This window comes from Macaca mulatta, chromosome 19, assembly GCF_049350105.2.
Source record: "Macaca mulatta isolate MMU2019108-1 chromosome 19, T2T-MMU8v2.0, whole genome shotgun sequence".
In the NCBI taxonomy this organism is placed as follows: Eukaryota; Metazoa; Chordata; class Mammalia; order Primates; family Cercopithecidae; genus Macaca; species Macaca mulatta.
Genome location: NC_133424.1, coordinates 17,921,956 through 17,926,839, shown reverse-complemented (window position 1 = coordinate 17,926,839; position 4,884 = coordinate 17,921,956).

Here is a 4,884-nt window from a genome sequence, read left to right as displayed (position 1 = left end):
TCTCTGTGTTACTCAATATTCAATTGTGCCACCTGGCCAAGCCCAGGCCCATGGGTGGGACTTGGATCGGGGAAGGGAAGGGCAAGAGTGAGCGCCAGGCCATGCCCCTTGTAGTCCCCAGTCTGGGACGTGTGCTCCACCAGTTGTTTATGTTTGGTTTTGGTTTGAGACGGAATCTTGCTCTGTCTCCCAGGTGGGAGTGCAGTGGCATGATCTAGGCTCACTGCAACCTCTGTCTCCCAGGTTCAAGTGATTCTCCTGCCTCAGCCTCCCGAGTAGCTGGGATTACAGGCACCCGCCACCATGCCTGGCTAATTTTTGTATTTTTAGTAGACACAGGTTTCACCATGTTGGCCAGGCTGATCTCGAACTCCTGACCTCAGGTGATCCCCCTGCCTCGGCCTCCCAAAGTGCTGGGATTACAGGTGTGAGCCACTGCTCCTGGCCTTTAAACAATTTTTTTGAGATGGAGTTTTGCTCTTGTGGCCCAGGCTGCAGTGCAATGGCCCAATCTCGGCGCATTGCAACCTCCGTCTCCCGGGTTCAAGCGATTCTCCTGCCTCAGCCTCCCAAATAGCTGGGACTACAGGCAAGGGCCACGATGCCCGGATAGTTTTTACATTTTGTGTTTGTTTGTTTGTTTTCTAGACAGAGTCTCACTCTGTCACCTAGGCTGGAGTGCAGTGGGGCGATCTCGGCTCACTGCAACCTCCACCTCACGGTTTCAAGCGATTCTCCTGCCTCCACCTCCCAAGTAGCTGGGACTACAGGCAAGGGCCATCATGCCTGGCTAGTTTTTACATTTTTAGTAGAGATGAGGTTTAACCATGTTAGCCAGCTAGTCTCGAACTCCTGACCTCAAGTGATCCACCCACCTTGGCCCCTCAAAATGCTACAGGCGTGAGCCACCGCGCCTGACCTGAATTGTATACTTTTAAATGGTTGATTCTATGTTGATGTGATTTTCACCTCAACATCTTATTTATTTATTTATTTATTTTTTATTTTATTTATTTATTTTTTTTTTTGAGACGGAGTCTCGCTCTGTCGCCCAGGCTGGAGTGCAGTGGCCGGATCTCAGCTCACTGCAAGCTCCGCCTCCCGGGTTCACGCCATTCTCCTGCCTCAGCCTCCCGAGTAGCTGGGACTACAGGCGCCCGCCACCTCGCCCAGCTAGTTTTTTGTATTTCTTAATAGAGACGGGGTTTCACCGTGTTAGCCAGGATGGTTTCGATCTCCTGACCTCGTGATCCGCCCGTCTCGGCCTCCCAAAGTGCTGGGATTACAGGCTTGAGCCACCACGCTCGGCCTATTTATTTATTTTTAAGAGAGGGGTTTGCTCTGTCACCTGGGCTGGAATACAGTGTTGTGATCATAGCTCATTGCAGCCTCAAACTCCTGGGCTCAAGTGATCCTCCTGACTCAGTATCCAGAGTAGCTGGGACTACAGGCATGCACCACTACATCAGGTTAATTTTTGTATTTTTAATTTTTGTAGAGATGGTGTTTTGCTATGTTGCCCAGGCTGATCTCAAACTCCCGGGCGCAAATAATTCTACCTCAGCCACCTAGTAGCTAGGATTACAGGGGCATGCCACCATGCTCCCTTACGCACACACAAAAATAAAGCAAGGCCGGGGCAGTGGCTCATGCCTGTAATCCCAGCACTTTGGGAGACCGCAGGGGGCGGATCACAAGGTCAGGAGTTCAAGACCAGCCTGGCCAACTTGGTGAAACCCTATCTCTACTAAAAATACAAAAATTAGCTCGGCATGGTGACGCACGCCAGTAATTCCAGCTACTCGGGAGGCTGAGGCAGGAGAATTGCTTGAACCGGGACCCAAGAGGTGGAGGCTGCAGTGAGCTGAGATCATGCCACTGCCCTCCAGTCTGGGCTACAGAGCAAGACTCCGTCCCCACCCCCCCCAAAAAAAAATTAGCTGGGCGTGGTAGTGGGTGCCTGTAATCCCAGCTACTCGGGAGACTGAGGCAGGAGAATCGCTTAAGCCCGGGAGGCAGAGGTTGCAGTGAGCCAAGATCGCGCCACTGCTCTCCAGCCTAGGCACAAAGCGAGACTCTGTCTCAAAAAATAATATAATAGGCCGGATGCGGTGGCTCACGCCTGTAATCCCAGCACTTTGGGAGGCCGAGGCGGGCGGATCACGAGGTCAGGAGATCAAGACCACAGTGAAACCCCGTCTCTACTAAAAATACAAAAAATTAGCTGAGCATGGTGGCGGGCACCTGTAGTCCCAGCTACTCGGGAGGCTGAGGCAGGAGAACAGCGTGAACCCGAGAAGTGGAGCTTGCAGTGAGCCGAGATTGCACTACTGCACTCCAGCCTGGGCGACAGAGAGAGACTCCGTCTCAAAAATAATAGTAATAATAATAATAATAATAATAATATAATAAAAATAAATAAAAAGTTGCACCCTGGGCACCTCAACAACCTCACCCTAGGCTGGTCCCTGCTCTTCCTCCTGATACCTCAAACTTGAACCTTGGAAACTATAAGGTTCCAACTTGGGAGGCCCAGCTGAAAACCGTCCCCCTCGTCTGCACTGCCTGGAAGGAGAGCTGAGTCACTGAGCATCTTCCTATCTCAGCTAGAATCAGGTGAGGCGCAGGGCAAGGCTGGTCCTGGGGCTGCAGCCAAAACCTCCAGACTCCAGGCACCCGATACCGGTTTGGCGTGCGGCTTTCAGAGTGTTCCGGGAGCTGGGCAGACCTGCCTGAAGGAACAGTCATGCAAACTCAGTTTCCTTTTTTATAAACAGAGGTGATCTCCCCTACCCACCAAGTCATAGTCATAAGGCCCCAGTCGAAAGGGTAGAAATGCCTCCATTAATTCCACAGGCCTCACAAACACAAGCTGTCAGCATTCTGGTATGTGCTAGGGTATGAACAGTAGCTGTCAAAGATGTTGTCTTGTGAGAGGATCACCTGAGGCCAGGAGTTCAAGACCAGCCTGGGCAATATAGGTAGACCCCATCTCTAGAAAAAATTTAAAAATGAGCCAGGCGTGGTGATACACACCTGCAGTCTCAGCTACTTAGGAGGCTGAGGCGGGAGGATCAGCAATGACTGAACCAACTGCAATCCAGCCTGGGCAACAGAGCAAGACCCCATCTGTTTAAAAGAAAAGCTGGCAGGGTGCAGTGGCTCACTCCCCTAATCCCAGCACTTTGGTAGGCCAAGGCAGTCGAACTGCTTGAGGCCAGGAGTTCAAGACCAGCCTGGCCAACATGGCAAAACCCCATCTCTACTAAAAATACAAAAATTAGGCTGGCTACGGTGGCTCACACCTGTAACCCCAGCACTTTGAGAGGCCAAAGCCGGTGGATCACGAGGTCAGGAGTTCAAGACCAGCCTGGCCAACATGGTGAAATCCTGTCTCTACTAAAAATACAAAAATTAGCTGGGCATGGTGGAAGGGACCTGCAATCCCAGCCACTTGGGAGGCTGAGGCAGGAGAATTGCTTGAACCCCGCAGGTGGAGGTTGCAGTGAGCCGAGATCATACCCCTGCACTCCAGCCTGGGCGACCAAATGAGACTCCGTTGCAAAAAAAAAAAAAAAAATTAGCCCTGCATAGCCAGGTGTGGCAGCTCATGCCTGTATCCCAGTACTTTGGGAGGCCGAGGCAGGTGGATCACTTGAGGTCAGGAGTTCGAGACCAGCCTGTCCAACATGGTGAAACCCCGTCTCTACTAAAAATACAAAATTAGCCAGGTGTGGTGGCCCTTGCCTGTAATTCCATTAATCCCAGTTACTCGGGAGGTTGAGGAGGAGAATCACTTGAACCCAGGAGGCGGAGGTTGAGTGAGCCAAGATCACGCCATTGCACTCCAGCCTGAGCAACAGAGCCAGACGCTGTCTCAAAAACAAACAAAAAAAAAAAAAAATTCCACAGGCCTCGCAAACACAAGCTCTGTCAGCATTCTGGTATGTTCTAGGGTGTGGACAGTGTCTGTCAAAGATGTTGTCTTGCAAGACGATAACCTGAGGCCAGGAGTTCAAGACCAGCCTGGGCAACAGAGGGAGACCCCATCTCTACAAAAAAAATCAAAAATTAGCCAGGCATGGTGGTGCACACCTGTGGTCCCAGCTACTTGGGAGGCTGAGGCAGGAAGATCAGCAATGATAGAATCACTACGATCCAGCCTGGGCAACAGAGCAAGACCCCATCTGTTTAAAAGAAAAGTAGGCAAGGCACAGTGGCTCACTCCTGTAATCCCAGCACTTTGGGAGGCCAAGGCAGTTGGACTGCTTGAGGCCAAGAGTTCAAGACCAGCCTGGCCAACATGGCAAAACCCCATCTCTACTAAAAATATAACAATTAGCTAGGCATGGCCGGGTGCCGTGGCTCACATCTGTAATCCCAACATTTTGGGAGGCTGAGGTGGGCAGATCACTTGAAGTCAGGAGTTCAAGACCAGCCTGGCCAACAAGGTGAACCATCGTCTCTACTAAAAATGCAAAAAGAAAAGACAAGACAGAGGCCAGGCGCAGTGGCTCACACCTGTAATCCCAGCACTTTGGGAGGCCAAGGCGGGTAGATCACGAGGTCAGGAGATCGAGACCATCCTGGCTAACACGGTGAAACCCCATCTCTACTAAAAATACAAAAAATTAGCTGGGTGTGGTGGCGGGGGCCTGTAGTCCCAGCTTCTCGGGAAGCTGAGGCAGGAGGATGGCGTGAACCCGGGAGGCGGAGCTTGCAGTGAGCAGAGATCACGCCACTGCACTCCAGCCTGGTTGACAGAGCGAGACTCTGTCTAAAAAAAGAAAGAAAGAAAGGAGAGGAAGGAGAGGAAGGAAGAAAGAAATTAGGCTGGGCACGGTGGCTCACACCTGTAATCCCAACACTTTGGGAGGCCGAGGA